The sequence below is a fragment of the Furipterus horrens genome, unplaced genomic scaffold, assembly GCF_987537825.1.
Source record: "Furipterus horrens unplaced genomic scaffold, mFurHor1.1.pri manual_scaffold_2, whole genome shotgun sequence".
NCBI classification, from domain to species: domain Eukaryota; kingdom Metazoa; phylum Chordata; class Mammalia; order Chiroptera; family Furipteridae; genus Furipterus; species Furipterus horrens.
In genome coordinates, this window is record NW_028327172.1 from 13,340,678 (window position 1) to 13,364,837 (window position 24,160).

The window sequence follows — 24,160 nt, forward strand, 5'->3', positions numbered from 1 at the left end:
TGCACAGGCCTGCTAACCAAAAGGTCGCTGGTTCGATTCCCAGTCAGGGCACATGCCTGGGTCACAGGCCAGGTCCCCAGGTGGGGGTGTAGGCAACCAATTGATGTATCTCTCACATATCGATGTTTCTGTCCCTCTCTTTCTCCCTCCCTTCCTTTCTCTCTAAAAATAAATAAACATATTTTTTTAAAGAATTATTTTCCCACCTGCTCATGGAAAGGCATACACATGTAGGCTCACACTAAGACCTTGATTTGAAGGGACTCAATGGGAATATGGCCTTTGTTTCTTTTTTTCTTAAATATTTAATTTACTAATTTTTAGAGATGGGGTAGGGAGGGAGAAAGAGAGGGAGAGAAATATCTCAATATGCAAGAGAGACATCAATCAGTTGCCTCTCACAAATCCCCAACTGGGGACCTGGTCTGCAACCCAGGAATATCCTGACTGGGAATTGAACCAGCGACCTTTATGATTTACAGGTTGGCACTCAATCCACTGAGCCATACCAGCCAGGGCAGGAACCTAGCCTTTCCTGAGCACCTACTTTGTGCTGAGCCTTGTACCAGGTATTCCACTTTTTTATTTTCTCACTTAATCCTCTCCACAACCTTGCAGCATGGATTATATCCCCTTTTTACATTTGATGAAATTGAAGGTCTGCCTGCAGCTCAGTCTCCAAGAGTAACAAGCAAACTACCTAGACACAGGCACTAAAGAAGTAAACCAAGAGTGAGATGATCTGTGAGAATGATACCTGTGAGTGCAAGGTGGTGTGATCACTGATGACCATAATTACTGTCCATCTTGCTCAAACAAATGGGTGTTCTGGGGCTTCTCGGCCTAAGCTGACAAGCTCAACACTGAGGAGTCACTGTGGGACCGTGACACTCCACCAGGGAGGTGAACCTGGCTAGGACAGAAGACCTTCATCCCAGTCCTCCAGGAAGGAGTCAGGAGGGGCCCAGATGAGGCTGGCGCTGGGGTCTGTGCAGGGCGTTCCACATACACCGCACAGGATATCCATTCATTCGCTTGTGCTCTGTCGCTGTGCTAGAGAGTGCCAGGCACTGCCCTAGGTGCTGGGAACCCCGAGAGAACTAGGTCCCTGCCCTCAGAAGACTTGCAGCCTGGGCAGGATGTCTGTAGCTTTTCCTCCTGGCACCCATTCCTCCTTCTGGCACCCACATCCCTGCTGTCCTTGGGAAGAACCCTCCTCCAAACACTCCGCTCTGTGACAAGCACATGACCGAGGACCAACCAAACAGCACCCTATCTGCAGGTCACAGTGAAAGATACAGAGAAGGGTATAGGGCCTGGCCAATCCTGAGCTGCTGGTGGGGACTTGGAGGAGTCTGTGGAAAAGAGGGGCTGCTGAGAGAGAGTATAAGTATGTATCTGCTGGCAGCCAGTCACTGTGCTGCCACATAGGGCAGTCTGCCTAAGAATGGAGCCAGGACAGAAGAGCACAGAGTAAGAGGGACAGACCATGTCCTGATGACATTCTGAGCCCCCGGATCCAGCTGTGCCTGAAGCTGTTGTGCTCCTGGACTTCTCACTTTGCTGCGCCCATAAATTCCACTTCTGCCTAATCCTGCTTGACTTGAGTTCTGCCTGATTGCTTTTGGTTCTCTCAACAATCTAGTGAGCACAGTTGTACTTCACTTGTTTCTCAGACAGAAAATGGAGGTTCAGAGAAGTTAAGTGGCTTGAACAAGACTGTATAGCAGGTGTCTGGAGTGCAAGTCAAAGTCCATGCCCTTTCCACTACTGCACCATGGGGTGGTGACAGGTACAATTGGGGGTGGGGTGGGGTCTCCCCTGGCCGTGAATGAAAAGACTTCCCAGGAGAGGTGGCCACTGAGGGTTAATTAGAACGAGAACCTGCCTCAACCAGTGACAGAGCCATAGAGAGGCAGCAGAAGAAAGGATCCACAGGTTACAAACTGTGGGAAAATACTTTCCCCCAATTTTATTTTTGCTTTCGTTGCCAACTTTGAACAAACAGCAGATTTTGTGTAAAACCAAGATGTTTAGCTTTTCTGGAAAATCAGGAACACTAGCAACAGTAGACAGACAGTCCCATGTGACAACAGTTTTCTGGAGCGGAGTGGTGGAGGCCCTACTTGAAGGCCTTTAACCACCAGATCTCCGGTGGCCTGTGTCATCCAGGTGTGTTCCCTGCCTGGGCCGGACATCTGAGTTTGCAGCCTGCATGGCAGAGTCCAAAATGCTGTGCAGACGCTGTCCTCTAAGACCCCAGCTGCTGCTGCGATGGGAGTGCTGGGTTGGGACCTCCCTGGCCTTCCAGCTGCTGTCCTCTCTGGCTGCTCCCAGATCTCCAGGGCCCAGAATGGTTCCTGGCACCCAGCAGGGACTCAATAAATACATAAAGTTGTCCCTCAGTATCTGAGGGCAATTTGTTCCAGGACCCCCATGGATACTAAAACCCTCGGATGTTCAAGACCCTAATGTAAAATGGAATAGTATTTGCATAGAGCCTTTAAATCATCTCTAGATAATTTAATACCCGATGCCATGTAAATGCTCAGGAAACAGTTGTAAATACAGGATATTGTATCGTTTAGGGAATAATGACAAGAAAAAAGTCTATACCTGCAACCATCGTAGCCCTAACTGCACAGGACATGTCAGCAATGACATAACATTTTTTCTGAACATTTTCCATCCACTGTGGGTTGCATCCCTGGATGCGGAACCCGCAGCTATGGAGGGCTGACTGTACTTGGTGAATGGAAGAAAATGAGAGGGTGTGAGCTGGAAGCTTCCGCGACCGCTTCACAGCGACCCTGTAAACCACTCCCAGGGGCACGGGAGGGCGAGGAGGGCAAGGAGGGCGGGACCCTGCAGCCCTGCACCCACCGGCAAGAGGCAGCTGGGTGCAGAAGTCGGACCTGGCTCAGGAATGAGACGACCTGGGTGCGCACTGGGGCTCCACCACTTACTACGGTGTCAACTGCAGATGTCATTTCGCCTTCTGTGTCTTCAGTGGCCCCTCCATCAAATGGGGATAATAACAGTCAAATGGGGATGGTTGGGAGCCAAGTGGTCAGCCGTCAGTAAAGAACTCTTAGCACCGCCTCTTCCACTGGTTCCCTGGCCTTGAATAAGTTGCCTCCTTCTCTGGGTCTCAGTTTACCCCTCCGTACGATGAGGCAGAGAGCTGATTTTCTGTGAGGACCTGCCCGCGCTTGGTATTCTGTGACTGGACATTCAGCATCCATGCAAACTCCTGGCACTGCCCCACAAAGAAGCACCCCCGGAGGTCACAGGGGTCTCTACTAAACCACTCCACTGCGAAACTCAAAACAGACCCTAATGATCATCGTGGTAAAACCATTTCATTCCAAATTCCTTTAGATTTAGCCAAGTTCCAGCCCCAGGACCTGCTGTGGCTCATTTGCCCCAAAGCATGATAGATAACTCAAAGGCACAGGGCCACAGATGGAAGAAGCTGGCCCTTGGGGGCCCCTTCTGGGTCCCCGGGTGCCCTGTCCTTGCTTCTGAGAGCACACGAGCAGGGCTCAGCATGGGTGTTGCGCTGCGGCTGGCGCCCGGGCATCCAGCTGGCAGAACTGTTTCCATTTCTCTCACACGCCCCCAGATGGGAAATGATTCATGAAAACCAAGAAGGTAAAATTAGCCCAAAGGCTGCCGAGTAATTTATGCAGCCAACAGCCCCCGGGGAGGGAGGGGAGGCCCATGCAGCCAGCTCTGTGTGGCCTCCCAGCCTGGCAGCCATCAGGAGCCTGTCTCTGGGGTCTTCTATTTCTGGAGGCTGTTGGTAAGGCTTCTGGAGCTTTCTCTGACCCCTGCCCCACCATATTCAACAGACTCATGCATGCTGCTTGGGACCTCCTCAGTATCAGCACATTACTGGGGAGAGATGCAGGCATTTCGTCTGTACCTCAACCTCAGGAGTAAAGTTTCCCCTCCCCTATTTTACAGGTGAGAAATGTAGGTAGCCAAAGGTAAGTGGCAGAGCCTGAACTCAAACCCAGTTCTCATGAACTCCAAAAACTGTGCTTCCCCGCCCCCCTACGCTGGGTGTGGTCTGCCAAACCTTGAGGTCTCGGGTGGGGTGAGGGGAGTGGATCTGCCAGGGACTCCTTGACAAGCCCCACCACACCCTGACATGTGTGTTTCACAATCTCAAGTCTATTCAGTACCAGAACCTGGCCCTCAACTACAAGCCCAGTCATCCCTGTGGCAAGGTAGAGGGTCCCCCATATCCCAGTCACTTTAGAAGCAGGTGAGTTAATGCCAGTCTAGGCCCTGAGGCCCAAATCACGCCCCTTAAAGGAGGGATAGAAAAGCGGGTATCAGTGAGCCCCATGGTCTCACTTTACAGGCCCAGAGAAGGGAAGGGATTTACTCAAGGACACACAGCAAACCTGTGGTGGAGTCTAAGGCTAGAACTGCATCTCCCGAATCCCACTGCAGAGAGCCTGCTGCCAGAGCTTTTACAAAAAGAGCAAATCTGAGTTGAGTCCTTATACATGGGACAGTTGAGGTGGAAGTCACCCCTGAGACCTCAAGGGCCCCCTTGGTTCTGCCCCAGGCACCTGTCCCCACTTTTGGAGCCCAGAGGGTATACATAACCCCTGAGAGGGCTCCTCAAGAGGCAGTAGGTGAGGCAGACTAGAACCCTGCTCTGCACCTGTGGGAACCTGGGCAAGTCACCTCACCTCCCTGAGCCTGGGTGAGAGACAGCCTCCGAAGTTGACAAGAAAATGTGTGTGCGAACCACCCAGCAGGCTGCGGGTGTTCCACAGGAAGCAAGGGTCCCGCAGGAATGTGGTCGTGGTGCTTGCCCTCAGCCCCTCTGGCCCCTGGCTTTGCCCACGGCAAGCCCAGGGCCGGCCACAGGGGATACCCCACAGCCACCCATGCAGAGAGAGCCTGCCTCTGTCCCCGGGGCAGGCAGCTGAGGGCCAGTGCGACAGCACAGAGCAGCACCACCCACTCCCAGGACACAGCTCAGAGCAGCTCAGTGGCACCATCTCCCCAGAGCGACCACAGCTGCCATGGCCCAAGCCCTGAGCTCAGCACTTTCAAATACTGCTGTGCTGGACCCATCCACACTGGTGGCTCAGGACTCACTTTATGGCGAGAAAACTGACATTCAGAGAGGCTGGGTCGCTTGCCCAAAGCCTCACGTTCATTCGTGCAATTATTCATTTGACAAGTGTACACTGAGCGCCTGCCATGTGTCAGGCACAGTGCCAGGAATAAGACAGGTGTGTTGTTGCCCTTGTGGCCCCCCTAGCCATAAGAGGCATTGGAGTGGCTCACACACAGCCCCTGGTGCCACAGTGTCGGGATTCAAATCCCAGCGTCACCCTCATATGACCTTGGGAAATCGCTTTGCCTCTCTGTGCCTCAGTTTCCTCAGCTGTAAATGGAAAATAATAATAGCATCTACCCCTGAGGTGATTCTGAGGGTTAATTGAAATATCCCAGGTCAAGACTTAGAATAGCATCTGGCACATAGTATGTGTTCAATAAACAGTTATAATCGAGCCAGGACCCAAGCCCACATCTCTCTGATACCAATGACCATGCTCTTAACTCACAGCCAGGCAAAGGCAGAGTGTTTGGTGTGACCCTGCAGCATGAGGGGTGAGGGTCTATGTCTAGAATGAAGAGGGGGTTTGAGTTTTCCTCTGCCAGCCACCATTTCAGACCAGCCCTTGGGCCTTTCTGAACCTTGCTTTCTCCACGAGTCTTAAAATGGGTCCACGAGTGTCTGCTCTCCTACCTCTCTGGGAGAAGTATTCAGAGGCCCCAGGGTCGCTGCAACCCCTGCCCACACCACAGGACAGGCTCAGAGGGCAAGTCTTCTCCCTGGAAGGGCAAATGGCCTCAGCTGAAGCAGCCACACTCTGTCCCATTCACTCTGCCTGCAGAGAAGGTCTGTGGCTGATGCTGGGGAAGGGCTGGGCCCCGGGCCAGCCATGGCGCTTCCCGCCTCTCAGGAAATGATCCGAGCCCTCTGCGCTCACTGACCACACATGCCACTGCCCAGAAGGCAAGAGGTCAGGCAGGGCTGCCCAGCTGGGCACCTTCTGCCAAGACTATCACATTGGGTGGCCTCATGAAGAAGACTTGCACGAGGAACCAGATGGCGTGGGTATATGACTAACTCTGTCGGTGGCTGTGTGGTTTTGGAAAAATCACTTAACCTCTCTGAGCCTCTCGGGTTCCACAGCTGTGAAACGGCCTTGGCCAGGCAGCCTGTTTCAGAGGTAGCTATGAGAAATTGATTAGATGGTGGCATAAAGGTGGTTTAAAACCTGAAAGGGGCACATGGGGGTCATGAGGAAAAGAGCAAAAAGGTCAGCCTTTCCAGCACTAAATATACAATTCTCTGCAGTGAGTTGCCCTAGGCAAACCCATGCCTGGACCAGCCAGCTTGGCTCAGAGAGGCCCCAGGACTCCCTGGGGAGAGGCTGGCCCCAAGCTGCTTTCTTCTCCTGCCCACCATGCGGGCCAAGGGAGATCAAATCCCCGGCCACAACAGGCCCCATTGAGAGCTGGTGAATGTGCCCGAGGTGTGGGGTTACGTTACCAGGCTCCTGGCCACCACCGCCAAGCAAAGGGTCAGGCTGACCTCCTTCTCTCCCTGTAGGCCCCAGTCCAGAATCTGCAGGGCCAACCTGGGCAGAAACACGATGCCCGCTGCATTCCCAGGCAGCAGCCTCCTCTGGGAAATCAGTGGGCAGTGGGGTGAAGCTGTTGCAAAGGCTGGAGCCATCCCAGGCTGCCCCACCAGGAACTCGGGCCCTCTGCCCACAGAGTGGGGTCTGGAGCTAATACAGGATAATAACGTCATTGGGATTTTACTAGTTGCCTGGCATGGGGTTTTGAGCTTTACACGTGTTAGCTCACTTGGTCCCCACAGCAGCTCAAGACAATAGCATCAGTGACATAGATGCTATTGTCATCTCTAGTTGACAGATGATGAACTGAGGCACAGAAAGGCTAAGTAGCATCTCCAGAAAGACCAGGATTTGAACCAAGGCATCCCGACTCACCCCCACCATGGCCACCCAAGCGCGGGGTCACTCATAGGTGCCTTTTGAGTAAGGGTAGAAAAACCCGAGTGTGGGGGAGAAAGACTCCTGGGGCCACGGCCACTGTGCCCGGCTCTCAGGGCACTGGTGGGGACAGGGAAGCAGACATTCTCTCTGACTCTAAAGAAGAGACCCAGGAATAGTAGGGATCCACAGGGAGACATCTGGTTCTGTGCCCAGTCTCAGTGGACAAACTTTAAACAGAGTTCAATAATTTTTTAAATACAATAGGCTCCCAGCAGTAGCTACTCTAGTTATTCCCAGGAAGCCACACTAGAATAAAATCAGAATTAACCTAAATGTCCAGCAGTAGGAGAATGGCTAAATAAATAATGATGATCCTCTCCAAAACCACTGCGTATTAGTAAAAAGAAAACAGAGAGAGGGAGAGAGAGAGGAGTTATGGTAGCTCTCTTTGTAAAACCATCACTAGATTCCCTAGATCCAAGGTTAAGGGAGTAGAGCAATTTGCAGAATGACTACATGTACTACATGAAACTACATACACACACACTATAACGGTACATATTCCTATAGGGTGGCAACATGTAGAAAAAGATCTAAAAGGATATATAGCAAAGTAACAACTGTAATGATGAACTGTGCAGAGGAAGCTGAACGCTGTGTTATCATGGAAGATAATTAGCTTTTAAAATAATATTTGATTCTTTTACAGTAAAAATGTATTTGTATTCCTTACATAATTACAACTCAGTAACACAACATAAAAAAGGCACGGTGGGCTGCCTGGGGAAGCAGTGGGGCACTAGTCCCTGGCAGTTTGTTGGGGTGGAGGGGTGAGAGAGAATTTGAATACTGCAGGAGAGGCAGGTTAGCTGGCCATTCTGAACCTTGGAGCTTCATCAGGAGCAAGTGTCCCTGCAGCACGAGTGCCTTTAAGGAGGCACAGGGCATCAGACCCCGGAGGCGGGAGCAGCGGGCCCTCACTGTGCTCAGTCAGAGGTGCACAGGCCAGCTACTGAGCCTCCTGCTGCCCTGACTCTCCCACTCCCCTTCCCCGAATGACTCCAGGTCCAACCCCCGGCCCAGCAATCCCCACCCCCTGGCCCGCATGCCCTGCATTAGCCAGACCCCCAGGGTAGAGGCCATGTCTCAGGGAGGAACTCACACTGGGGCGAGTTTGGGAAGTAAGGAGAAGAACGTGGATGTGCAAAGCGCACAGAGCTGATTGATCGGCCCTGACTATGACCCTGGGCCCAGGCAACCACTGAGCCCTAACCACCAAGGGGCTGAGCGCGGCCCTGCACAGGCCCTTGGCCCTAGTCAAGCACTGGCCCCTGACTAGGCAAAGGTCAATGAAGTTCTTACCTCCAAGACAGCTATGAGGTTAAGAGAAGAATCAAGAGATTTGGGTCCGAGTCTCAGCTGTGCCTGACTTCCTACAAGACCTTGGCAAAGTCTGAACCCCTTGGAGCCTCAACTTTCTCAGCTACAAAGTAGGCTGGTAGTGCCCACCTCAGCCTGCTGTGGAGACAAAATGAGATACATCCACAAAGCCTCTGTGGGAGCTACTTAGACTCCCACAAAATGCAAGGCCCCATCTACGTGGTGGATAAAAAGGAAGTGGCAACAATTGAGCTCCAAAAGCAGAGGGACTGTCTGCACGTTTGGGAGCCCAGAGCACAGCCAGAAAGGAGCCATTGCCGGCTGCAGGCAGGAACTGGGAAGGAAGCAGGCAGAGGGATTCTCCAGCAGAGGGAAGGGGACAGGAGACAGCAGTGAGTCTGAAAAAGCAGTGGAGCCTTTCTTGGCCACTGTCCAGGGTGCTCGAGGAGGGCAGGGAGCCAATGGCATGTGCCAGGGAGGAGTCTGGTTTCCACCTGCAACTGGGGGAGGGGCCCCTTGGAGCCAGGCCAGTGAGTCCTCACCTCATGGTAGCCCAGGGAACTGGGGCAGGGGCAGGCGACAGGCGACAAGGGGAATCAAGGAGAGGAAGAGCAAATCACAGTCCCTGAGAGAAGCTGACAGGCTGAGAGGAGCAAAGGGGGAGGCCTTGGAGGCTTTGATCTGGGAGATACAGCGGCCTGGGCCAAGCAGAAGAGGCTCAGGAGGGCCTGTGAGGAGAGGGTCACTGAGAAGCAAGAAGGTCCCAGCTGGTGCTCACAGTAAAAGCACCAGCTCGGGGACCTGCAGCAGCAGGGTAAGCCCGAGGGGGTCTCAGCTGCCCCAGAGCTGCCCTACCCACCCTGCAGGGAGACCCTCAGGGCTATGTATGGCAAGTACCAACTCCAGTGTGGAACCAGCCCAAGGCAGAGAGCCAGAGAGGTCCAAGCACGCAAGCCTCCGAAAACGACCAAGGCCACTGTCAAAACCAAAGCACCGCAATGACTCTTGGCCCTAAAGCCCGCGCCTGGACAGGCTGTGAATGCCTTCGCAGCCCCATCCCATGGATCCCAGGCAACTGGACTCCCCCCTGAAAGGCAGCCAGACAGCCTGGCTTGCTGTGTGGGGCCCCGCTGACAGGGAGCTGCAGGGAGGGAGCAAGAGGCTGGGCCACCCTGAACAGGGGCCCCAGAGGAGGAGGGTGTAGGTGGGGCTGGCGGGAGAGGCTCTTCCCACAGCTCCCTCCCAGGCAGGCGCTTTCCATGGACTTGTGGCCACATGCAGGCCCAGGCACGGTGTGGTCTGTTCCCAGCAGCCCCAGGACAGGGTAGGCTCCTCTAGGGACAGGAGTTTGCTGGAGGGATGAGGACCATGGCAGCAACCCCCGACAATGAGCTGTCTGCTCCTTCGAGCTGGGCCAGGTTGGGACATTAACCATTCCTCACCCCCTCAGACTGGCGCTCACTCCTCAGGCCGCAGATGCAAGTCTCAGCCCTGGCCCATCAGAGGGTTCATGCAGGAAGCAACTTGAGGCCACTGTCCCTACTCATGTCCTAAACGGACCCCATGCCATCACACCCCAGGCTCCCGGTGTCTGCCACCCACCCCACCGGCCCCCACCCCAGCCTCAAACCTCAGCCCTCCTCCTGATCACACTCGTGATCATGACTCTGGACTCCTGGGGGGTGGCCGGCACACCACTTTGACAGAGCACTGCACTGGTTGCTTAGCGCAATGGGGACGCGAGGATACTGCCAGGGCAGCCAAGCACACAGATGCCAGCCCACTGAGCAGGCCAGCCTGGGAAGGCCTGCCCTCACGCCAGGGGACCGCCTGCCTATCCAGCCAGGACTGACTCACAGGGCAGCCAGCGGAGCTATGGGGCTGGCTGCCTCAGAAAGGACAAGGAGAGGTCTGCTCCCCAGCAACTTACTCCACTGGGCACCAAGAAGCATCTTCCTGAAGGCGAAGACCAAAAGGAAACATACCCGCAAGGCCCTTTCAGTCCTTTAAATTAAATGCCCCCTTAAACACCTCCAGGGCAGCCTGTAAGTCTCAACTCCTTAGCCCGGCATTCAAGGCCTTCCCAGCCTGGCCCAACCTTGCCTTTCCAGGGAGGCTTCCCCCACCTCTTCTCCAAACACCGCAGGTCACTCGCCAACTTGACATTCCCTGAATGACAGGACCCTCATGTTGCCTGCCTTGGCACATACTGTTCCCAGTGCCTAAAATGCCTTTCCCTCTTCCTACAACCCGGCAAACTTCTATTCCTGCTTCAACATCCAGCTCAGGATCACTTCTGGGAAGGCTAACCTATGCTCTCCATCCCCCACCACCTGCGGCAGAATGAGTCGTTCCCCTCCCCCACCAACATCCCTCAGCAAGTAGGGCACTTCCTACCTTCAATCACAATCAGGATCTGGGCCAGAGCTGCTCAAACTATTTGTGGTAGAGACTCTTTTTTTTTTAAGTTTTCCAATCTGTTGGCAACTGATGCTTTTGTAAATTACTATGAAAATGGCATGGTTATGTCAAGATGCAATATGAGTTTCTCAACAGTTACTGCTTATGTCTGTACCTATCTTGCTGCAGACCAGGAACACAGAGCTCAGAGATGGGCAGACCACCCTCTCTGTGGCCCTGGCAGGGCCCTGCACCTGGGGTCCCAGAGGAACTTAAGGGCAGGGTCCATCAAATCATGTGTTTCTGTTTGGACCTTCAGAGCCCAAGGGGGTGCACCATCTGCTGACCCAAATATTGGATTGGAAGGTCCCAACAACCCTGTAACATGGGCAGTACCTGTGCCAGGAATCCCCATGTGACTGGTGAGCACACAGAAGCACAGAGCGGGGACTGGCCTGGTGCCACGGCTGGCCAGAGTAGCACTTTGTCCCTACCTCCCAGCTTCACGGGGCCAAAACTTGGAACCAGCAAGTCCTCTGGACCACCCTCCCCGCCAGCACAGGCTCCGGACGGCCTTTCCTACCTCAGTCACAGTGAGAGAGCCCCCTGCAGTGGGGAAGAGCTCTGACTCCAGAATCGCACGGACTGGGTTCCGTCCTGCCTTGGCCTTTCCTAGCGGTCACTTGCGCAAGTCACTTCACTTCTCTGGGCCTCAGTTCCCCCTCCATAAACTCAGGCTAACAATGCCAGCATCACGGAGCAGCACACTGCTTCGGAAAGGACCCATACCCACCTACACGCTTCATTCTGGCTTGGCTGTTATGGACGGTTCTAAGAGCCTGGGGATGACCCAGCCAGAAGCTTCGTCCTGGATGCTCCCTCTCTGCTCATCCTCCTCCCAAGACCCAACATTCTTCTCTTTGGGGTAAATCCTTCCCTGGCTGCTAAGGTTGCTGATTTCCTTTAATAATTTCACCTCCTTGCCCTCCTCTTTCCCAGGCTAAGGGGCTAGTTGTTTCTCACCCTCCTGCGTCCCTGGGACACCTTGAACCTCTGATCCTCTTCCCTTTCTCCCCAATTACCAGCTCCTTCTGGCTTTCTCTCTGGAATGTAGCTGGTCTGAGGAGGGATCTTGAACCACTCCGAAAAATGCCACCCTGTTTGGGTTGGGGCAAGCAAAGGGCCGGACTGTGAGGTCAGGGACAGCCCCAGACTGCAACCTCCTCCATCCCCACCCACTCTCCCCGAGCCCACCCTCACTGTACATTGGGCCATGACAATGCTGAGGCCACCCCAGCTGGGTCACAGTCAGCTGCTCCCATGAGAGGCTCACTCTGTCCTGGGGCTGAGGGTCCCTTGCGCTGCTTCCCAGGCTCCTCAGCCCGCCCAGAGACCCCCAAGCCAGCCAACTCCACCCCCTGGACATCGGGCAGCAGGACCCCTTCCTGGACCTTGCCCCTATCCCTTGGGGACTGTGTAAGATAGTGGAAGAAGCCACCCTGGGAAAGCTGACATTGTGGGGGTGGTTCCATATTTACTTGCTTGTGACATCCATACCATATCAGCCTAGCTCAGTGCCAAGTCAAGCTGATCTTACCCAGCCATGTGCCTGAGAGAAGGAGCCCACTGGTCACTGCCCCCTCCCCACCCTCATTTCTTTTATACACATTACCCTGGGTGAACTCCTGTCACTGCAGATATGTATATATTTTGTTATTTCCTTGCCCAAGGACATATGCTCACCGATTCTAGAGAGAGGAGGGAAGGGAGGGAGAGAGGGAGAGAAACATCGATGTGAAAAACAGCAGTTGGCTGCCTCTTGCACGCACCCCAACAGGGACTGAACCCGCAACCCAGGCATGTGCCCCAACAGGGAATCAAACCCGTGACCCTTCATTCAGGTCATGGGACAATGCTCCAACCAGCTGAGCCACACCGGCCAAGGCACCACTGCAGATATTCAAGCAGTGATCCAACAGCCTCTCCTGCTGGAGGGTGGGGTACAGAGACGGAGCCAGACTCTCTCCGAGGTCCCCATTCTGCTGTGATTTCAGGAGAAGGACTGAAGTGCAGAGGAGGAGGTGCTAGATTTGGGGGCAGAATTTTAGCTTGGTCACTCCCTAAGTTGCATGGCCTTAAGTAAGTCTCTTCACTTCTCTGAGCCTCAGTTTTCTCAATTGTCAAATGGGGCTCATGAGCACTGACCTGCCCTTCTCAGGATAAGAAGAAAGGATTTGCAGAGAGGTGAAAGTGGGAAGAGGGTCCTGGGTTCCCTGATGGTTTGGGTGCGGTGGGGAGGAGAGGGATTGTAAGGGAAAGTTCTAGAAGGCACTGAAGGCTCCAGAGGGTCCCTAACCCCCTGCACCCACCCTCAATCTGAGGCTGATGCTGAGGAGCAGGATGGCCAGCAGCGTCCTGCCCTCCTCTACTTCTGTCCCCTCAGCCAGTGTCATTGCATTGGAGGCTCTTGGTCTGTCCGGATGTGCCTACCAGCTCTGACCCATGAGGTACCCAGGATGGGGAAAGGGTCCTGAAACCAGCATGCAAAGCAAAAGCTTATAAATCAAATCCTGTGTTTAAGGTACCCAGGGGACCTGGCTGGGAGTTGTTATGTAACAAGCAGGCCACTCCTAAGGCTTCCTTTATAAATGTGGGGAGGCAATTGGGGAGATCAGAGTATGGCTGTGTGATGTAGAGCTAGGCACTTAACCTCTCTGAATCTGAGTTTCCTTGTCCATAAATGGATGTGGAAGCGACCTCAGGGGGCTGTTGTCAAGTGCCCTTGTGCTCAGTACATGTTCCTCTTGAACTTTGGTTCTGAAAACAAGGAAGAAAATTTTTTCTTCTACAGAATGTAGCGCAGGACTGACCATACTTCATTTAAAGAAACAAAAACTGAGGCCCAGACATGCTTGGCCTTGAACACGAGCCTGTGGGGATGTGAAAATGTCTTAAGGCGTGGTCAGGTCACCTTTGGGTAGAAGGACCTCTGCGACGCACTCACTCTCGTATCTGGGCCCTGCTGTCTCCATCAAGGGGTACAAGGTTATTTCCATGCCCTGGACAGCCTCCCCTCCGGCCATGACCTCACCACACCTGAGGAGGCAGCCCCAGCACTGGCCCTATGCCACACACTGGTATTTGGGACTTCTTTCTCTTGGGCCCCCATGAAGTCAGCACTACTATCACCCCCTCTTTCCAGATGAGGAAACAGGCAACCCCAAGAGGGGCAGCCTCTTGCCCAGGTCTCCCAGCTGCCACGTTGATGGATGGAACTGGACCTAAGGCCACAGCACTACCCCCGCTCCCTCACTCTCTGGTTCCCTCTCACTTCCCCTCTCCCCACCAAGAGGCGGGCCAGCCCAGGGCACTTTGCCAGGTCTTATCTGGGGGTGCCCGGGCTACTGAGAAACAGAAACCAGGCACACTAGGGAACCTGTAGCCCCCAGAACTGTGCTCTACCCCACCCATTTTGAGCCCCGACCTTCCCTTTTGGAATGGCCACCACCAAGCACTCTTCCTCCTCCTCCCCGTCCCCTACCCCGATTACTGCAATGGCCGGCCTCCCTGCCTCCAGCCTCACACCCGGCCTCTGCTGCTGCTGCTGCTGCTGACCTCGGGGACCTGGATCTGACCTCCATGTGGACTTTCTCCTCATCAAACCCTCTGATTCCTGCAGCCCCACAGACGGAGTGTGAATTCCTCAGCACAGTGGTCACGACCTTTTACAACCTGCCTGGGGAAAGCATCGGGGTTAGGCGGGAGAACTCAGGAGCCAAGCGACTTGGGTTCAAATCCCAGATCTGCTGCTTACCAGCTGGGACACCTCAGACGAGTTATTCCACCTCCCTGAGCTGCATTTTCCTGTTTCCCATAAAGAATGGGGAAATAACAGCACAGATATCAGGGCTTTGCTGAGAAGATTATGTGAGAAAATACACGTAAAGCACTTTGTGTGTACTAAATTCTCAACTCATTCCACACGTTTCTGTTGCCCTACTATGTTCATACAGCACTGAATAAAACTGACAAAAGTCGCTGCTCTCTAGGAACTCACATTCTAGTTAAGGGAGAACCAAAGACAAAATAAATAAGTAAAACAGAGGCTATGTTATATGTGCTATGTGCTGAGGGGGAAAAAGCAGGGAAGTGGGGCAAAGGGGTATGAGCTGCTATTTTAAACAGGAAGGAGCCCACGAGAAGGTGATATGTGAGCTAATCTGATGGAGGTGAGGGAGCCTGCCATGGAGATAATGGGTAAGATTGTTCTAGGGAGCAAGAACAACCAACACAAAGGTCCTGAGGCATGGTCAGGATTGGCGTGTTAGTCATATTCTTATTACTGTTATTCTTTTCCAGCCTCATCTCCCTTTGCTCCCTCACGCACACTCTCCAAATGAACCACAAGAGCCTCTCCAAACCCTTCTACGTGCCATGCCTTTGCACAAGCCATACCCCATGTTGGAATGCCTGTCCCCTCTTTGCTTTCCAAATCCTACACACCCTTCAGCTGAAAGGCCTCCTCCTCAGGGAAGCTTTCCTTGATTTAGAGTTCATGACCATCTCCTCACATTCTTCTGCTACAAGCTGTAACTGCCTGGTGAACTGCCCACCTCCCACACTGCTCTGTGAGTCCTGTGAGGAAGGTCTGGGTTCCGCATTGCACCCCCCTTTGCCCAGCATAGTGCCTGGTACTGGTTAAGCACGTGTGCACTGACTTTGTGATGGATGAGTGAAGACCTGAGGGACGCCCAGGCCTCCCTCTTACACAGCCTTAGCCCGGGGACGCCACCAGCAGCGTGGTTGCACTGGGAAGCACAGCCTTTCCAACACAGATACGGATCTGCAATAGGAAACGGGTTTTTTAAAAATAACAGCACATTCTTCTTTTTTCTTCATTGTTTTATTTTTTTTCTTTCTGCATGGCTTATTTTTCCGGTGCAGCCCTTGGACCATCTGCAGGGAAGCCCCTCCTGGGCCCCACTCTAAGAACATGGGCTCTGGGGCCTCCAAGAACGCCTGAACCCCAGCAGGGTGGAGCTGCACCAGATGATTCTAGACCAGTCCTCACACCAGAAGCCCCCTGCCTCAACCCCCAATGTCGGGGGCAGGGGGTGTTACCTCCTGGAAACTTGTTCTCCAGGGAGGGCTTTATAACCCAATGTGACATTTCCAAAGGGGCTTCTCCTTGGTGGGTCTGCAGTTCTCTGCCCACACTCTAAAAGGTACATCCCTAAGGATGTGACATCAGACTGCCAGGGTTCCAATCCTGGTCATACCACCGTGTAGCCCTGAATCCCTTACTTCACCTCTTGGGGCCCCAGTTCCCCCATGTGTGAAATGGAAATACTAATCCTTACCGTGGAGCTGTTCTCTGCATAAGGATGTGACATGCTAAGTACCATGCCAGGCACACAATAGGTCTTCCATAAATATTAACTGCCCTCATCGTCATTATCTTCACCTGCACCATCCCTGGATCTCCTACTGTGTGGCCCTTCCCTGAATCACATTCTCTACAAATGAGCAGAGACCTCAAAGGTCTGTTAAATCTCACATTCCTGCCCTCCTGGAATCTCTTCTCATATATCGCAGAAAAAAAAATGGTCCTTCTGGAGCTGGTCACCAATAAGTACGGGGAGTATAGTACCTGTACTCTACAGACCAGTCGCTTTGCCCACCATGCCTGACACCTCCTTGCAGCCTGCCCATGCCCCAGGGAAGCAGCGTCCATTAATCCTGTCCTTAGCCCCTAGCACAAAGTGAGCCAACAGTCAATGCTCAGGGACTGGCCAGAAGGTATTTATTGAGCAGCTCTTGTGTGCAGACACTGGATATACAGGGGCATGCACAGGCCACCTCAGGCCCTGCCCTCACAGTGTTTATGATTGATGAAAGAGTAAGACTGCAATCAATAATTCCACCAATAAATGTAAAATTGCTACTAAGAGCAGTGCTACAAAGGAGGGGTACCTGGGTCCATGAGAGGCTGTAATGTGGGGTTCAACCTAATCAGGGAGGGCTTCCCTGAAGAGGTGATGTTGAAGTTGAAAGATGAAGAATGAGGAGGCCTAAGCAGCAGAGTGGAATGTGTGGTCATAACAGAGAGGACTACAGGAGGAAAGTACCATGTTAGGCGAAACATAACAAACAGAGGAATATGGTACACTGTCCCCATAGGGTCTGGAGAGAGGAGAAATCTAACAGCAATGGGAGTCTATGAAGGTTGTTCAGACAGGGGTTAACAGACTCAGATTTATCAAAAAGGTCATCCTGGCTGCAGAGAATGAGCCTTCCCAAGTCTGTGTGTACCATTGACCCTTGAACAATATAGATTTAAAACTCTGCATATAAGTGAACCCATAAAGTTCAAACCTATGTTGTTCAAAGGCCAACTTTTTCAATCTTCAGTTGGGAATCCACAGATCTGGAGGATTGACTGTAGTTACATTTTGCAGGGTCAAAACTTATAAGCAGATTTCTGATTTTGCTAGGGGTGGGGTTGGCACCCTTAACCCTCACATTGTTCAAAGGTCAAGTGTATTTGTCCCTGCCAGTAACACCACCCTAGCCACTGTGTAAGTCAGCGCAGACTAGGTTAGTGTATGCTGCCGTAACAAACAACCCCCACATCCCAGTGGTTTAAAACAACAAAAGTTTAGTTATCACTCGCGCTATATGTTCACTGTGGGACATCAAGGGGCTCCACTCATGTAGTGATGCAGGGACCCAGGCTGGCAGAAGCAGCCACCATCCCACCTACTGCCAGTTGCCACACCACAGGAAAAGAGCACTCTGGAGTGCTAGTATGGAGGGTCCATACTAGCAACTAAATGCTTTGGCCCAGAAGTGACATGTATCACAACAGTTCACAACTCATTGGCCCGTCACATGGCCTTGCCCAAGCACTAGATTCAATTCTACTATGCGCCTGGATGAACTAGAAATATTTAAGGGAGAACATTAAGGACCACCACTCTCCCGCATCCTCTTTGCCAACCTTAATTCATTCATTAGATCACAGCTATTTCAGAAGGAGGGACCATCAAGGGTTGTAGGAGAGAACAAGGCCTGGAGTGCAGAGATACAATGGAGGCGGAGAGATGAGGCCAGAGAATGGGCAGTGGCCAGGTCAGTCAAAGGCTTTCAGGTTATGGTAACAACTTGGTTCTTTATCTTAACAGCACTGGGCAGACTTTTCAGTGCCTTAAGCAGGACATGGGAGGCCTGATGTGATCTCTGGAACAGACACTCTTGACTGTGATGCAGATGCTGAGATTGGCATGGAGGGAAGGACGTAGGTGGGCAATAGCAGCACAACAGCAACAGTCAATGGTGGCTTGACTATGAAGCTGGGGAGGAGATGGAAAGAAGTGGATGGAGTCTACATATAGGCTGAAGTTCCCTAGATCTGGAGATGGAATGAATTGGGGGAATACAGTCACCGAGCTTTCTGCTTTAAGGGCTAGTAGGATGGTGGTAGCCTTGGCCAGGATCAGAGTCCTGGAGGAGGTTTAGGGAGGAAGATTATGGGACAGCCTTGGACTCCATGTGTTGGTCATGACTATGAGAGAGCCAAGAAGGCAGGCGAAGGAGGCAGCTGAATAAGCAGGTTTGAATCCTGACTCCTAGTCCAGCAGTCTTTACTTCTTACATACTTGCCAATAACCTAGTAAGGTCCCCAACACCGAGGTGCTGAAGCGAGCCAATATGAGCAGTTTGCATGCAGTTCTTAGCGAGAGACGCCTCAGGTGGCTCGGCCATGTCAAAAGAATGGATGCAGGCCATATCCCCAAAGACCTCCTCTACGGCGAGCTAGCAGAAGGTAAGAGGATGACAGGGCGCCCAAAACTGCGGTTCAAAGACATCTGCAAAAAGGACATGACACAATGCTCCATCAATCTCAACACATGGGAAGTTCAAGCAGACGACCGCCTAGCCTGGAGGCTCGCGGTCAGGCAAGGTACGTCACGTGCAGAGGCTGCGCGCAACGAGGAGGCGGTCCAGAAAAGATCGAGGCGGAAGCAGCGTCAACAGCAGCAACAACGGCCATCTGCCTTCACCTGTACCAAGTGCGGCAGGGATTGTCACTCCCGAGTCGGACTGCACAGCCATTCTCGGCGGTGCAGATAGACTCTCAAGAAGCTACGCCATCGTCTCTCTCGAGACGGACGGCTGCCGCCGCCGCCGCCGCCGCCGCCGCCGCCGAGTACAGGTGAGGACTGGAGAACAAATTTATGAAATACCTCAAACCAAGGGGTCTAAAGGACAGAACTGTCACTCAAATCAAAACGATATATAAGAGATGGTTGTGATGGCTGATCAAGGGCTCCTGGGACAAGTGAAGGGAGCCTCATATATTTGAGAATGTCTCTAGGGAAGGGAACTAGAACATGTCCCAGCTGCTCCTTGAAGTCCCTTTTGGTTTGGGACTGGATGGACCTGGGTGGGGCCTGTCAGGCAATTCTGATATTCAGGATAATATATTCTGCACTAATTCTAGGGAGAGAGAACAACACTTCTTAAATCATGTGTCAGCCATCAGCTAGGCATTTCATCCCTGCCATTTCATGTGATCTCACAACTGCCTTGACAGACAGGCTTTGCTGGCCCCATTTTAGGGATGGAGAAGCAAGGTTAAGGCAGGTCAGATAACAGTACCAAGTCCACTATGGAAGGATTCCAATAGAAAAGCCCCTTTCCTTTCCATTAAACTAATGCAAAGTGCCAAGGCTGTATTCCCAGAGGGAAGACTTTCAGACATGTGCCAACAGAGCACTCTGCTTGCCCACCTATCAAGAGTTCATGGGCAAAGACCATGCCACACTCCCCAAGGAAGACCACAGCCTGTTAATTCTGACCCATGGATGCCACCCCACCCCCTAATAGCTTCCTCCCCCTCACTGGGAATGTGAGCAAAGGCAAGCTTAGGTGCCACAGGCAGGATGCTCCATGGAAAAATTTTTTTGCCCCAGCACAGACAAAACCCCCAAAGTCTAAAGGGTTTCCAGGCATCAAGAGCACTCTCATTATTGTATCCTGTCCCCACGCACAAAGAACTGGGTGTGTTTCTTTTCAGCCACTCTAAATTATATACCACAGCCTTTCTCCACGCAAAGCAAACCTTTAAGAAGGAAGAGAGGTTTAGCATCTTTCTCCCCAAGTCTCAGTCCATCCTGGGGGTCTAAACCCCTATCGCCCAGCCCGGTTCAAGACCCAGGCAACTTTTCAACCAGCAGCACCCGGAGCCCAAGACATTAGTATTCTCCTTGCAGCGACTTGCCCAGGGCGTGCTGGCCTTGACCGGGGAAAGGTCATTGGCCGCGAAGTTTCCGCAGTTTCTGCATATGAGAGTACCTTGGGGACTGCAAGTCTGGGAGATGGAGGCTACACTCCGGAGGGATTTCCCAGAATCTACACCGCAACTAAGATTTAAAACATATTAAAGAAACGGCCGCCGGCTCGGCCACGTTTAGCGGGAAATCGTGCACCGCGACAGAAAAGGCCTCCCGCATTCTGAAAAACCCGAGCCCGGCACGTCACCCCCAGGTGCCCAGCCGAAAGTGCCCCCCAGAACTAGGCCAGCAGCCGCGACAAGCCTGCCCTCCAGGAGCCTTCGGCGCCCCGCCCCGCGCGTGTCGCCGCTTTCTCATTCCGAACGCTCTGCCCGGGCCGCTGCTCCCATTGGTCGACGGCCACGTCCGTCAGCGGGCGGGACGTCCTCGCCGAGAAAAGGCTACATTGTAACAAGGCGAGCGAACTGAGGAGCAGGAGGGGAGGAAGGAGGCGGAGGGGCGGCCCCCCGAATCCCGCAGCGGCGGCGGCGGCGGCGGCGGCAGCTACCTGCCGAGGGTTAACCCACCTCAGGGCCGGGGCGAGCCGCCTCCCCCCGACCCGCACCCGCGCCACCCCGGCCCCCGCTCCACCGGCGCCAGCCCCCGGCCGCCTGCACGCCCCGCAGCCGCTCGCAGCCCCTGCACCGGCGGACCCCGCGCTCGCTGGCAAACTGCCGAGCGCTTTCCGAAGCCATTTTCAATGGCCACATTGGCTACCGGGGCTGACTCACCTTCCCGGGAATGCTGCGGCAGCCGCGGGGCCCGGGCGGCGCAGGCGGCCCGGCGGGCGGCTCGGCGGAGGCGGCGCGGCCCCGGCGGGCGGCCCCGCGGCGGGAGCGGCCGCGCTGCGGCGCTCGGTCCCCGGCGAGGCAAAGTTTCAGCGCCAGCCTCGGCGCGGCGGCGGCGGCGACTCGCTGCTGCTCTCCTCCCCTGCTTTGACCACCATCTTATTAGTACAGGAAATGACATGGAAAACGGAAGAAAGCGGCGTTTGGGGCAGACGCGGACCCCCCAATTCAGGGGCCGGAGCCGGGACTCACCAGCCGCGTCCCAGCCCGGCCCCGGAGGAAACTCCCGGAGCCCCCTCGGCCCCCGCCCCGCGCGCGGCCCGGCGGGGGGAACCCTAGCTCCACGAACTCAAAGAGAGAGGGCGAGTTTTGTAATCCAGCCCGGGGAGAAATCGAGAAAAAAATAAATAAATGAAAAAAGAAAAGGTTAAAAGAACTTTCGAACTGGGACACTTTTTTTTTTTCTGGTCGGAATTAAAGTTCTAGCATTTAAAAAAGTCATTCCGTAGTGGGGGATCGCAGGCTCCCCGGGTCCCGTCGCTGCCCACTTTGAACCAAATAGAGGGATAAACGCGTCGATATTTTTAACCCTTTCGAGGCTCTGCCGCCCATTGCCAGCCCCCTTCCCGGTCCCGTTTAACCCTTCGGATGCCCAGCAGCCGGGAGATAACAAAGTTATAAAACATAGGCATCCCGCTGAAAGCCGAGGGTAAGGGGCTTGGGGGTTCGTTTAAAATGTTAACTATTTACGTGGGATGCGATTCTAAAGTCGCGAACCGCACGTGTTCGTCAAATGGAAATGTGTTGCCGGCATTGAGATTCTGAGAACCGGACTGGCTGGTCCCTGTCTGTCTTGGGAAAGACGTTTAAGCTGTGCTCACTCGCTCGGTTCCTTGGCTTCTCCATCTGTGAAATGGGATTCAACACCACAGAGAGACGGAAGGTAGCGTGGAAGAGACGGGGAATTTTCATGGAGACAAAGTGCTTAAAAGTCTGAAAGCCTTCCTTTGGCGCCTAGAAAACCGATGGGCTGTGATGGGGCGGAGGACATCGCCAGGACAGCGTAACCAGGGCAACCGTTCCAGAAATAATCCCTTTCCCGTGGCGTCGCCTGCAAGGCGCGTGGCAGAACTGCCAGGTGTCTCCTGCAGAGAAAGGCTGTGCCGTGGGGGGGAGGGGGGGCATGCTCCCAAGTTGGAAGTTGATGGGAGGGATTTGATCCCGAAAGACCCCTGGGCCGGGCTGCCCAAAAAGGGGCGGAGGCCCCACCCAAAGGTCTTCGGAAGCTCTGCAGGACCTGGCTCGGACCGCTTCAGGGTACTAACCTAGGGAGGCCTCCTCCCAAGGGGATGGAGCTCCACGCAAACCTCCATGGTCGGGCCCCAGGACATGCTCCTGCTCTTGCAGTCTTTTGGGAACTCGGGGGAAAGCACTTTATGCACCAATCATCTGTTTCCCTTGACTTTGGCATCACAAACACAGCTTCTTGAAATCCCACACCTCTTACTTGGCGTGTGATGTTCAGTGATTTATCTGCTCTAAGCCTCAGTTTTCTTATCTGCAAAGTGGGGCGCGCTGTTAACCCATGTTGCTGGCTCTGTGTGAGGAGCCATGAGAGTGTATTTAAAGGACCCGATACTGAGCTGCTCACAGTAGATGTTCAAGTGACAGTGATTGATGCCGTAATTATATGACATTCAATACAACTTTACATTTTCCTGAGCATCTGTCTGCTCCATGTCGGGCAGAGAGTATTGGGTACTGGAGGAGTACCAAGATTAGTTAGACAAGGTCCTTTAAGGAGGACTCAGTCTGACCAGGAGACGGAATCAGTCACAGCTGATACAAATTCGGTCAGTAATTCATGCACACCCAGTTTCACTTAACTACTACACAGAGGTCAAGGGCTTGGGTAGGGGAAGGACACCAAGGAAGGAGCCATTTGTTCCTTTTGAAGAGTAGGGCTCACCAAGGAAATAATATCAGACGTTGGGCTTGAGAGGGGATTTGAATTTCCACCCGTGGCAGGATTGCATTCCAGCACTGAACAGCTCCATCAAAGACCTAGAGGAGTCAGAGTGCCCAGGTGTTTGCCAGGCAGTCAACTGTGATGGGAGCAGGTGGGGCAGGGAAACCAGAGATGAGCCTAGGAAGCCACGGATAAAGAGAGGGTGTGGTCACATCCTCCGAAGAGCGAAGAGCTCTTTAAGAGTGAGCTGGTCAGTGAGGCCAGGAGGGGATTTCTCCTGTAGTGCTGCTTTTATATTTCGGGCTAGAGCTGAGGAGTGGGCCTGGGTCCTTGGGCATTGCAGGCTGGAACAGTCGGCTCTTTGGGCATCACTCTTGGGAAGCACAGAGACACTACATGGTTCAGGGATCACAGTCTGAGCGGCCTGTCACGGCACACTGTAAGTTGTGACACATGACTCTTCCCATCTAGACTTCAGTTTCCTCCTGTATGACACAAGGAGTTTGGACCAGAGTTCCTACATTCTGTTCTTGAGAAGCTGTCCCATAGTCGCAGGAAGGAACCTGGGATGAGGCTGGGAGAGTTGCTGGAACCACCACAGAAGGGATGCCAGAGGCAGCTCAAGAGTTGGCACAGGTGATCTGGATCAGTGTGGGCAAAAAGTGGCCCCGGGGCCTGAATGTAATCACCACAGACAAGCGGTCTGGACCAGGAGGTCTTATGAGGCTGTGCCTCAGCTTCCCCCAGTGGGCTGAGTTTTGCCTGAAACATAGAAGTAGGGATGGGGTGGGAGCTCCACTTGAATTCCCTGAGACTAGTGGGGGAGGGGGAGGAGGAGGGGACTGAATGAATAGAGCACATGATACCCAGTTTCAGAGACATTACCTTTTGACTCTCAATAATGCAAGGTAGCTGTCATTATCACTGTTTTTTCAGATGTGGAACCTATGCTTAAAGAGGTTAAGAAAACTGCCTGAGGCACAAGAGGACAGATAAGTGTCAAACTCAGGTCTGCCTGACTCCATTGCTCAATGCCTTCCATGCCTGAACATTTCTGGTTCATTGTCCTTTTCCACATGGAGCCTTTCAGCCTAATGGTCGGTAAATCATTTCTCTAATTTCTCCCTCAGCCATATCACACATAAAGAGCTGACCAGAACTTTGTGATGCGAAGTCAGGTACTTCATGACCTCCCCTAAAAAAAGTTTTCTAACAGTCCAGTCA

The 24,160-nt window shown here is 53.4% G+C and overlaps 1 protein-coding gene across 1 annotated transcript in view; it reads right to left on the minus strand.

The window, feature by feature from the left end:
* PRDM11 (PR/SET domain 11) overlaps positions 1-20,966 on the minus strand; it is a 79,616-nt gene extending 58,650 nt beyond the window's left edge. Inside the window, exon 1 of the mRNA XM_090262308.1 lies at positions 20,911-20,966. The gene's annotated coding sequence lies outside the window, so the exon portion shown is untranslated. The remainder of the gene's footprint in view (positions 1-20,910) is intronic.
* Positions 20,967-24,160: the final 3,194 nt, after the last annotated feature.